The sequence below is a fragment of the Camellia sinensis genome, unplaced genomic scaffold, assembly GCF_055761805.1.
Source record: "Camellia sinensis isolate YWXY unplaced genomic scaffold, ASM5576180v1 Unanchor4, whole genome shotgun sequence".
Taxonomy (NCBI): Eukaryota; Viridiplantae; Streptophyta; class Magnoliopsida; order Ericales; family Theaceae; genus Camellia; species Camellia sinensis.
The window spans coordinates 19490001-19502500 of record NW_028129277.1 but is presented as its reverse complement, the minus strand read 5'-3'; positions in this window follow the sequence as shown (position 1 = coordinate 19502500).

Below are 12500 nucleotides of genomic sequence, written 5' to 3'. Positions count from 1 at the left end.
CGAACGTCAAAGCCAACCAAATGGCAATTACCCGAGGGACACGCTTTTCGCAAGGCACCTTCCACTAGGGAAGCGCAAGCAACCCGAAGGCGAGTCGAAGACAACCCGAAGGACATGGAGGAATGCACCAGTGGAGTTCGCTGCACAGGCAGGGATCCGTCCAACTCGCACAAACCGAACACAACTCACGCGCCACGACGTACACTGTGCACCAGCCCCCCAAAACGAATCACCCCCCGAAGGACTAAGAAGCCCGACGAACGCGCGAAAACATTTAGAGAGGCCGAGCAAGCACCGGTTAGCGCGAATGCAAATAACAAACGCAACAGGCAAATTTCGAGGGACATACTTTTCGCAACAAGCTTCCACTAGGAAAGCATAGGCAACTCGTTCGAACGTCAAAGCCAACCAAATGGCAATTACCCGAGGGACACGCTTTTCGCAAGGCACCTTCCACTAGGGAAGCGCAAGCAACCCGAAGGCGAGTCGAAGACAACCCGAGGGACATGGAGGAATGCACCAGTGGAGTTCGCTGCACAGGCAGGGATCCGTCCAACTCGCACAAACCGAACACAACTCACGCGCCACGACGTACACTGTGCACCAGCCCCCCAAAACGAATCACCCCCCGAAGGACCAAGAAGCCCGACGAACGCGCGAAAACATTTAGAGAGGCCGAGCAAGCACCGGTTAGCGCGAATGCAAATAACAAACGCAACAGGCAACTTTCGAGGGACATACTTCTCGCAACAAGCTTCCACAAGGAAAGCACAGGCAACTCGTTCGCACGCCAAAGCCAACCAAATGGCAATTTAACCGAGGGACATGCATTTCGCAAGGCAACTTGTACAATTACCCGAGGGACATGGCATGCTTGCCAAGGCCGTGGCTTGGCATGCTTGCCAAGGCCGTGGCATGACATGCTGCTGGCCAAGGCCGGGCATGCCATGCTGCTGGACAAGGCCGTGGCAAGGCATGCTGATGGCCGAGGCCGTGGCAAGGCATGCTGATGGCCGAGGCCGTGGCAAGGCATGCTGATGGCCGAGGCCGTGGCAAGGCATGCTGCTGGCCAAGGCGTTGGCATGGCATGCTGCTGCTGACCAAGGCTTGGGCTTGCCATGCTGCCGGCCAAGGCCGCGGCATGCCATGTTGCTGGCCAAGGCCGTGGCATGGCATGCTGCTGGCCAAGGCCGTGGCATGACATGCTGGCCAAGGCCGGGGCATGGCAAGCTGCTGGCCAAGGTCGTGGCATGGCACGCTGCTGGCCAAGGCCGGGGCATAGCACGCTGCTGGCCATGGCCGTGGCTTGGCAAGGTTGCCAAGGCCGGGGCATGGCGTGCTGCTGGCCAAGGCTTTGGCATGCCATGTTGCTGGCCAAGGCTGTGGCATGGCATGCTGCTGGCCAAGGCTGTGGCATGGCATGCTGCTGGCCAAGGCCGTGGCATGACATGCTGGCCAAGGCCGGGGCATGGCATGCTGCTGGCCAAGGTCGTGGCATGGCATGCTGCTGGCCAAGGCCGTGGCATGACATGCTTGCCAAGGCCAGGGCATGGCATGCTGCTGGCCAAGGCTTTGGCATGCCATGTTGCTGGCCAAGGCTGTGGCATGGCATGCTGCCCTAGGCCAACGTGCCACCGCCACCGCCGCGGGCCGCCACTCGACGCATCCCGTGCTTGGCTATGTAGTTTCGATGCCACAAGCCAATGCCACAAGCCAAGCGATGGCATGTGCCAAGCGCCCGCCTAGGCATAGGCGTGGCCTGTGGCCTGGCCATGCTGGCCAGCCTTAAGGGAGGTGCCCCCCCCTTATAATAGCCTGTTAAGCCCTTTTCAATCTGGCAGGAGGAAACATCAAGCATGTTCGAGGAGTCATAATGGGGTTTTTTTAAAAAGTAATGGTTTTTTGCCAAAACTTTCAACATGAAAGTTGTATGAAATAATTTAATACACCATAAAAAAAATTATAAAAAAATATTTGGCCACCGGAATATTTTATTTTAATTTATTTCAATTTTAATACTTAAAAAATAATAAAAATTACTAAAAATACTCAAAAAATTCTAGAAAAATTCCAACAATTATAAGATGAGGCACTAGTAATTATAGTAATTTTTTTAATTATTTTTTTATTTTTAATTTATTTTATTATAATTTTTATGAGTAAATAAATAATTAAAAAGCCCGACGAACGTGCAAAAACTCTTAGAGAAACCCAGCAAGCATCGGATAGCTCGAATGCAAATAACAAACGCAACAGGCAACTTCCGAGGGACATACTTTTCCCAACAAGCTTCCACTGGGGAAAGCACTAGCAACGTGTTCGCAAGTCAAAGGCAACCAAACCGGCTATTACCCGAGGGACAAGCATTTCGCAGGGCAACATATACGTAAGTCAAAGCCAAACCAAATGGCAATTACACGAGGGACAGGATTGCTTGCCAAGGGCGTGGCATGCGATGTTCTAGCCCAAGGCCAAGGCACGCCACGCTGCGGGACAAGGCCGTGGCAAGACATGCGGCTGGCCTTGGCCTTGGCATGGCATGCCGCCGGCTTTGGCTGGGCTGCGTTGGCCTTGCCATGGAATGTTGCTGGCTTCGGATGGGCTGCCTCGGCCTTGGCCTTGGCCGTGGCATGGCATGGCATGCTGCTGGCCTTGGCCTTGGCCTTGGCATGGCATGCTGCTGGCTTTGGCTGGGCTGCCTTGGCCGTGGCATGGCATGCTGCTGGCTTTGGCTGGGCTGCCTTGGCCGTGGCATGGCATGCTGCTGGCCTAGGCCTTGGCATGGCATGCTGCTGGCTTTGGCTGGGCTGCCTTGGCCGTGGCATGGCATGCTGCTGGCCTAGGCCTTGGCATGGCATGCTGCTGGCTTTGGCTGGCAGCCTTGGCCGTGGCATGGCATGCTGCTGGCCTTGGCCTTGGCATGGCATGCTGCTGGCTTTGGCTGGCCTGCCTTGGCCGTGGCATGGCATGCTGCTGGCCTTGGCCTTGGCATGGCATGCTGCTGGCTTTGGCTGGCCTGCCTTGGCCGTGGCATGGCATGCTGCTGGCCTAGGCCTTGGCATGGCATGCTGCTGGCTTTGGCTGGCCTGCCTTGGCCGTGGCATGGCATGCTGCTGGCCTAGGCATGGCATGGCATGCTGCTGGCTTTGGCTGGGCTGCCTTGGCCGTGGCATGGCATGCTGCTGGCCTTGGCCTTGATATGGCATGCTGCTGGCTTTGGCTGGGCTGCCTTGGCCGTGGCATGGCATGCTGCTGGCCTAGGCCTTGGCATGGCATGCTGCTGGCTTTGGCTGGGCTGCCTTGGCCTTGGCATGGCATGCTGCTGGCTTTGGCTGGCCTGCCTTGGCCGTGGCATGGCATGCTGCTGGCCTAGGCCATGGCATGGCATGCTGCTGGCTTTGGCTGGGCTGCCTTGGCCGTGGCATGGCATGCTGCTGCCCTTGGCCTTGATATGGCATGCTGCTGGCTTTGGCTGGGCTGCCTTGGCCGTGGCATGGCATGCTGCTGGCCTAGGCCTTGGCATGGCATGCTGCTGGCTTTGGCTGGCCTGCGTTGGCCGTGGCATGGCATGCTGCTGGCCTAGGCCTTCGCATGGCATGCTGCTGGCCTAGGCCTTCGCATGGCATGCTGCTGGCTTTGGCTGGGCTGCCTTGGCCGTGGCATGGCATGCTGCTGGCCTTGGCCTTGGCATGGCATGCTGCTGGCTTTGGCTGGGCTGCCTTGGCCGTGGCATGGCATGCTGGTGGCCTAGGCCTTGGCATGGCATGCTGCTGGCTTTGGCTGGCCTGCCTTGGCCGTGGCATGGCATGCTGCTGGCCTAAGCCTTGGCATGGCATGCTGCTGGCTTTGGTTGGGCTGCCTTGGCCGTGGCATGGCATGCTGCTGGCCTTGGCCTTGGCATGGCATGCTGCTCGCTTTGGCTGGCCTGCCTTGGCCGTGGCATGGCATGCTGCTGGCCTAGGCCTTGGCATGGCATGCTGCTGGCTTTGGCTGGGCTGCCTTGGCCGTGGCATGGCATGCTGCTGGCCTTGGCCTTGGCATGCCATGCTGTTGGCTTTGGCTGGCCTGCCTTGGCCGTGGCATGGCATGCTGCTGGCCTAGGCCTTGGCATGGCATGCTGCTGGCTTTGGCTGGGCTGCCTTGGCCGTGGCATGGCATGCTGCTGGCCTTGGCCTTGGCATGGCATGCTGCTGGCTTTGGCTGGGCTGCCTTGGCCGTGGCATGGCATGCTGCTGGCCTTGGCCTTGGCATGGCATGCTGCTGGCTTTGGCTGGGCTGCCTTGGCCGTGGCATGGCATGCTGCTGGCCTAGGCCTTGGCATGGCATGCTGCTGGCTTTGGCTGGGCTGCCTTGGCCGTGGCATGGCATGCTGCTGGCCTAGGCCTTGGCATGGTATGCTGCTGGCCTAGGCCTTGGCATGGCATGCTGCTGGCTTTGGCTGGCAGCCTTGGCCGTGGCATGGCATGCTGCTGGCCTTGGCCTTGGCATGGCATGCTGCTGGCCTTGGCCTTGGCATGGCATGCTGCTGGCTTTGGCAGGCCTGCCTTGGCCGTGGCATGGCATGCTGCTGGCCTTGGCCTTGGCATGGCATGCTGCTGGCTTTGGCTGGCCTGCCTTGGCCGTGGCATGGCATGCTGCTGGCCTAGGCCTTGGCATGGCATGCTGCTGGCTTTGGCTGGCCTGCCTTGGCCGTGGCATGGCATGCTGCTGGCCTAGGCATGGCATGGCATGCTGCTGGCTTTGGCTGGGCTGCCTTGGCCGTGGCATGGCATGCTGCTGGCCTTGGCCTTGATATGGCATGCTGCTGGCTTTGGCTGGGCTGCCTTGGCCGTGGCATGGCATGCTGCTGGCCTAGGCCTTGGCATGGCATGCTGCTGGCTTTGGCTGGGCTGCCTTGGCCGTGGCATGGCATGCTGCTGGCCTTGGCCTTGGCATGGCATGCTGCTGGCTTTGGCTGGCCTGCCTTGGCCGTGGCATGGCATGCTGCTGGCCTAGGCCATGGCATGGCATGCTGCTGGCTTTGGCTGGGCTGCCTTGGCCGTGGCATGGCATGCTGCTGCCCTTGGCCTTGATATGGCATGCTGCTGGCTTTGGCTGGGCTGCCATGGCCGTGGCATGGCATGCTGCTGGCCTAGGCCTTGGCATGGCATGCTGCTGGCTTTGGCTGGCCTGCGTTGGCCGTGGCATGGCATGCTGCTGGCCTAGGCCTTGGCATGGCATGCTGCTGGCTTTGGCTGGGCTGCCTTGGCCGTGGCATGGCATGCTGCTGGCCTTGGCCTTGGCATGGCATGCTGCTGGCTTTGGCTGGGCTGCCTTGGCCGTGGCATGGCATGCTGGTGGCCTAGGCCTTGGCATGGCATGCTGCTGGCTTTGGCTGGCCTGCCTTGGCCGTGGCATGGCATGCTGCTGGCCTAAGCCTTGGCATGGCATGCTGCTGGCTTTGGTTGGGCTGCCTTGGCCGTGGCATGGCATGCTGCTGGCCTAGGCCTTGGCATGGCATGCTGCTCGCTTTGGCTGGCCTGCCTTGGCCGTGGCATGGCATGCTGCTGGCCTAGGCCTTGGCATGGCATGCTGCTGGCTTTGGCTGGGCTGCCTTGGCCGTGGCATGGCATGCTGCTGGCCTTGGCCTTGGCATGCCATGCTGTTGGCTTTGGCTGGCCTGCCTTGGCCGTGGCATGGCATGCTGCTGGCCTAGGCCTTGGCATGGCATGCTGCTGGCTTTGGCTGGGCTGCCTTGGCCGTGGCATGGCATGCTGCTGGCCTTGGCCTTGGCATGGCATGCTGCTGGCTTTGGCTGGGCTGCCTTGGCCGTGGCATGGCATGCTGCTGGCCTTGGCCTTGGCATGGCATGCTGCTGGCTTTGGCTGGGCTGCCTTGGCCGTGGCATGGCATGCTGCTGGCCTAGGCCTTGGCATGGCATGCTGCTGGCTTTGGCTGGGCTGCCTTGGCCGTGGCATGGCATGCTGCTGGCCTAGGCCGTGGCATGGCATGCTGCTGGCCTTGGCCTTGGCATGGCATGCTGCTGGCTTTGGCTGGCCTGCCTTGGCCGTGGCATGGCATGCTGCTGGCCTAGGCCTTGGCATGGCATGCTGCTGGCTTTGGCTGGCCTGCCTTGGCCGTGGCATGGCATGCTGCTGGCCTAGGCCTTGGCATGGCATGCTGCTGGCTTTGGCTGGCCTGCCTTGGCCGTGGCATGGCATGCTGCTGGCCCAGGCCGTGCGCATGCCATGCCGTGCTGCCCACGCCGCGGGCATGCCAGGCCGGCTGCATGCCAGGCCGCCCAGGCCGTGCGCATGCCATGCCGTGCTGCCCATGCCGCGCGCATGCCAGGCCGCCCACGCCCGCGCGCATGCCACGCCATGCTGCCCAAGGCCGCGCCCAGGCCGCGCAAGGCCGCGCCCAGGCCGCCCAAGGCCGCGCCCAGGCCGCGCAAGGCCGCGCCCAGGCCGCCCAAGGCCGCGCCCAGGCCGCGCAAGGCCGCCCAAGGCCGCGGTCCAGGCCGCCCAAGGCCGCGGCCGAGCCGCCCCAGGCCGCAGCCCAGGCCGCGGTCGAGCCGCAGTGCATGTAACCCAAGGCCGCAGCCCAGGCCGCGCCCAACATGGGGCGTACCTGCCACTGCCTTGCCCTGGGCAAGGGAGGTGCCCCCCCCTTATAATAGCCTGTTAAGCCCTTTTCAATCTGGCAGGAGGAAACATCAAGCATGTTCGAGGAGTCATAATGGGGTTTTTTTAAAAAGTAATGGTTTTTTGCCAAAACTTTCAACATGAAAGTTGTAGGAAATAATTTAATACACCATAAAAAAAATTAAAAAAAATATTTTTTTACAGAAAATATTTTATTTTAATTTATTTCGATATTAATACTTAAAAAATAATAAAAATTAATAAAAATAGTCAAAAAATTATGGAAAAATTCCCATAATTAAAGGATGATTCACTAGTAATTATAGAAATTATTAAATTATTTTTTTCATTTTTTTTATTTTATTTTGATTTTTTTATGCCAAATAAGGGCTTTAAAAATTCGAAAAGCTCCAGAAAAATTGCAAAAAAATAGGGAATGACATTTAAAATTGATTGTAGTGCATTTTTAATTGTGTTGCACGGTTTGGGTAAGATTATAAAAGAATCATGTTCAAAAAGATCGATCGAGGCGGTGGCACGCCATGGCCTTGGCCTTGGCCTTGGCCTTTGCCCGCGGCCTTGGCCTTTGCCTTGGCCTTGGCCATGCCTTGCACAGGGACTTGGCCTTGCCCACTGCCTTGGCCTTGGCTTTGGCCTTGGCCTTGGCATGGCATGGCATGCTCGCCGAGGCCGTGGCATGCCTTGCTGCTAGCCAAGGCCGTGGCGTGGCATGCTCGCCCAGCCCGTGGCATGCCGTGCTCGCCCAGCCCGTGGCACGCCATGTTGGCCCAAGGCATTGGCATGGCATGCCGGCCAAGGCATGCTGGCCAACGCTGCACAAGGCGGTGCCATGGCATGGCATGCTGACCAAGACCGTGCCATGGCATGCTGGGCGAGGCCGGGGCATGGCATGCTGGCCGAGGCCGTGGCTTGCCATGCCGCCACGGCCGTGGCATGCCGGGCAACGGACCGGCATGGCCCAGCCCGTGGCACGCCATGTTGGCCCAAGGCATTGGCATGGCATGCCGGCCAAGGCATGCTGGCCAACGCTGCGGCACGGCGTGCTGGACAAGGCGGTGCCATGGCATGGCATGCTGACCAAGACAGTGCCATGGCATGCTGGCCGAGGCCGTGGCATGGCATGCTGGCCGAGGCCGTGGCTTGCCATGCCGCCACGGCCGTGGCATGCTGGGCAACGGACCGGCATGGCATGCTGGCCGTGGCGGTGGCACGACATGCTGGCCAAGGCAGTGGCATGGCATGTAGGCCAAGGCTAAGGCATGGCACGCTGTGGCATGGCACGCTGGCCAAGGCAGTCGCAAGGCATGCGGGCCGAGGCCGCGGCACGGCCCGCTGGGCAACGCGGTGGCATGGCATGCTGGGCAACGCCGTGGCAAGGCATGCGGGCCGAGGCCTTGGCATGGCATGCTGGCCGAGGCCGTGGCATGGCATGCGGGCCGAGGCCGTGGCATGGCATGGCATGCGGGCCGAGGCCGTGGCATGGCATGCGGGCCGAGGCCGTGGCGTGGCATGGCATGGCATGTTGGGCAACGCCGTGGCAAGACATGCGGGCCGAGGCCGTGGCATGGCATGTTGGGCAACGCCCTGGCAAGCCATGCGGGCCGAGGCCGTGGCGTGGCATGTTCGCCAAGGCTAAGGCATGGCACGCCGGGCAACGCGGTGCATTGGCATGCTGGGCAGCGCGGTGGCAAGGCATGGGGGCCGAGGCCGTGGCATGGCATGTTGGGCAACGCCGTGGCAAGACATGCGGGCCGAGGCCGTGGCATGGCATGCGGGCCGAGGCCGTGGCACGACATGTTGGCCAAGGCTAAGGCATGGCACGCCGGGCAACGCGGTGGCATGGCATGCTGGGCAACGCGGTGGCAAGGCATGCGGGCCGAGGCCGTGGCATGGCATGTTGGGCAACGCCGTAGAAGGGCATGCGGGCCGAGGCCGTGGCATGGCATGCGGGCCGAGGCCGTGGCATGGCATGTTGGGCGACGCCGTAGCAAGGCATGCGGGCCGAGGCCGTGGCATGTCATGCGGGCCGAGGCCGTGGCATGGCATGCGGGCCGAGGCCGTGGCATGGCATGTTGGCCGAGGCCGTGGCAAGGCATGCGGGCCGAGGCCGTGGCATGGCATGTTTGGCAACGCCGTGGCAAGACATGCGGGCCGTGGCATGGCATGGCATGCGGGCCGAGGCCGTGGCACGACATGTTGGCCAAGGCTAAGGCATGGCACGCCGGGCAACGCGGTGGCATGGCACGCCGGGCAACGCGGTGGCAAGGCATGCGGGCCGGGGCCGTGGCATGGCATGTTGGGCGACGCCGTAGCAAGGCATGCGGTCCGAGGCCGTGGCATGTCATGCGGGCCGAGGCCATGGCATGGCATGCGGGCCGAGGCCGTGGCATGGCATGTTGGGCGACGCCGTAGCAAGGCATGCGGGCCGAGGCCGTGGCATGTCATGCGAGCCGAGGCCGTGGCATGGCATGCGGGCCGAGGCCGTGGCATGGCAAGTTGGGCGACGTCGTGGCAAGGCATGCGGGCCGAGGCCGTGGCATGTCACGCGGGCCGAGGCCGTGGCATGGCATGCGGGCAGAGGCCGTGGCATGGCATGTTGGGCGACGCCGTCGCAAGGCATGCGGGCCGAGGCCGTGGCATGGCATGCGGGCCGAGGCCGTGGCATGGCATGTTGGGCGACGCCGTAGCAAGGCATGCGGGCCGAGGCCGTGGCATGTCATGGCATGTTGGGCGACGCCGTAGCAAGGCATGCGGGCCGAGGCCGTGGCATGGCATGTTTGGCAACGCCGTGGCAAGACATGAGGGCCGTGGCATGGCATGGCATGCGGGCCGAGGCCGTGGCACGACATGTTGGCCAAGGCTAAGGCATGGCACGCCGGGCAACGCGGTGGCATGGCATGCGGGCCGGGGCCGTGGCATGGCATGTTGGCCAACGTCGTAGCAAGGCATGCGGGCCGAGGCCGAGGCCGTGGCACGGCATGCGGGCCGAGGCTGTGGCATGGCATGTTGGGCGACGCCGTAGCAAGGCATGCGGTCCGAGGCCGTGGCATGTCATGCGGGCCGAGGCCGTGGCATGGCATGCGGGCCGAGGCCGTGGCATGGCATGTTGGGCGACGCCGTAGCAAGGCATGCGGGCCGAGGCCGTGCCGTGGCATGCGGGCCGAGGCCGTGGCATGGCATGCGGGCCGAGGCCGTGGCATGGCATGTTGGGCGACGCCGTAGCAAGGCATGCGGTCCGAGGCCGTGGCCTGTCATGCGGGCCGAGGCCGTGGCATGGCATGCGGGCCGAGGCCGTGGCATGGCATGCGGGCCGAGGCCGTGGCATGGCATGTTGGGCGACGCCGTAGCATGGCATGCGGGCCGAGGCCGTGGCATGTCATGCGCGCCGAGGCCGTGGCATGGCATGCGGGCCGAGGCCGTGGCATGGCAAGTTGGGCGACGTCGTGGCAAGGCATGCGGGCCGAGGCCGTGGCATGGCATGCGGGCCGAGGCCGTGGCAAGGCATGTTGGGCGACGCCGTCGCAAGGCATGCGGGCCGAGGCCGTGGCATGTCATGCGGGCCGAGGCCGTGGCATGGCATGCGGGCCGAGGCCGTGGCATGGCATGTTGGGCGACGCCGTAGCAAGGCATGCGGGCCGAGGCCGTGCCGTGGCATGCGGGCCGAGGCCGTGGCATGGCATGTTGGGCGACGCCGTAGCAAGGCATGCGGTCCGAGGCCGTGGCATGTCATGCGGGCCGAGGCCGTGGCATGGCATGCGGGCCGAGGCCGTGGCATGGCATGTTGGGCGACGCCGTAGCAAGGCATGCGGTCCGAGGCCGTGGCATGTCATGCGGGCCGAGGCCGTGGCATGGCATGCGGGCCGAGGCCGTGGCATGGCATGTTGGGCGACGCCGTAGCAAGGCATGCGGGCCGAGGCCGTGCCGTTGCATGCGGGCCGAGGCCGTGGCATGGCATGTTGGGCGACGCCGTAGCAAGGCATGCGGTCCGAGGCCGTGGCATGTCATGCGGGCCGAGGCCGTGGCATGGCATGCGGGCCGAGGCCGTGGCATGGCATGTTGGGCGACGCCGTAGCAAGGCATGCGGGCCGAGGCCGTGGCATGTCATGCGGGCCGAGGCCGTGGCATGGCATGCGGGCCGAGGCCGTGGCATGGCAAGTTGGGCGGCGTCGTGGCAAGGCATGCTGGCCGAGGCCGTGGCATGTCATGCGGGCCGAGGCCGTGGCATGGCATGCGGGCCGAGGCCGTGGCAAGGCATGTTGGGCGACGCCGTAGCAAGGCATGCGGGCCGAGGCCGTGGCATGTCATGCGGGCCGAGGCCGTGGCACGTCATGCGGGCCGAGGCCGTGGCATGGCATGTTTGGCCACGCCGTGGCAAGACATGCGGGCCGTGGCATGGCATGGCATGCGGGCCGAGGCCGTGGCTCGACATGTTGGCCAAGGCTAAGGCATGGCACGCCGGGCAACGCGGTGGCATGGCATGCTGGGCAACGCGGTGGCAAGGCATGCGGGCCGAGGCCGTGGCATGGCATGTTGGGCAACGCCGCAGCAAGGCATGCGGGCCGAGGCCGTGGCATGGCATGCGGGCCGAGGCCGTGGCATGGCATGCGGGCCGAGGCCGTGGCATGGCATGCGGGCCGAGGCCGTGGCATGGCATGTTGGGCGACGCCGTAGCAAGGCACGCGGTCCGAGGCCGTGGCATGTCATGCGGGCCGAGGCCGTGGCATGGCATGCGGGCCGAGGCCGTGGCATGGCATGTTGGGCGACGCCGTAGCAAGGCATGCGGGCCGAGGCCGTGGCATGTCATGCGGGCCGAGGCCGTGGCATGGCATGCGGGCCGAGGCCGTGGCATGGCAAGTTGGGCGGCGTCGTGGCAAGGCATGCGGGCCGAGGCCGTGGCATGTCATGCGGGCCGAGGCCGTGGCACGGCATGCGGGCCGAGGCCGTGGCACGTCATGCGGGCCGAGGCCGTGGCATGGCATGTTTGGCAACGCCGTGGCAAGACATGCGGGCTGTGGCATGGCATGGCATGCGGGCCGAGGCCGTGGCTCGACATGTTGGCCAAGGCTAAGGCATGGCACGCCGGGCAACGCGGTGGCATGGCATGCTGGGCAACGCGGTGGCAAGGCATGCGGGCCGAGGCCGTGGCATGGCATGTTGGGCAACGCCGCAGCAAGGCATGCGGGCCGAGGCCGTGGCATGGCATGCGGGCCGAGGCCGTGGCATGGCATGCGGGCCGTGGCCGTGGCATGGCATGTTGGGCGACGCCGTCGCAAGGCATGCGGGCCGAGGCCGTGGCATGGCATGTTTGGCAACGCCGTGGCAAGACATGCGGGCCGTGGCATGGCATGGCATGCGGGCCGAGGCCGTGGCACGGCATGCGGGCCGAGGCCGTGGCATGGCATGTTGGGCGACGCCGTAGCAAGGCATGCGGGCTGAGGCCGTGGCCGTGGCATGGCATGCGGGCCGTGGCCGTGGCATGGCATGGCATGCGGGCCGAGGCCGTGGCATGGCATGTTGGGCAACGCCGTGGCAAGGCATGCGGGCCGAGGCCGTGGCATGGCATGATGGCCGAGGCCGTGGCATGTCATGCGGGCCGAGGCCGTGGCATGGCATGTTGGGCGACGCCGTAGCAAGGCATGCGGTCCGAGGCCGTGGCATGTTATGCGGGCCGAGGCCGTGGCATGGCTTGTTGGGCGACGCCGTAGCAAGGCATGCGGGCCGAGGCCGTGGCATGTCATGCTGGCCAAGGCCAAGGCATGACATGGCATGGCATGCGGGCCGAGGCCGTGGCATGGCATGTTGGGCAACGCCGTGGCAAGGCATGCGGGCCGAGGCCGTGGCATGGCATGATGGCCG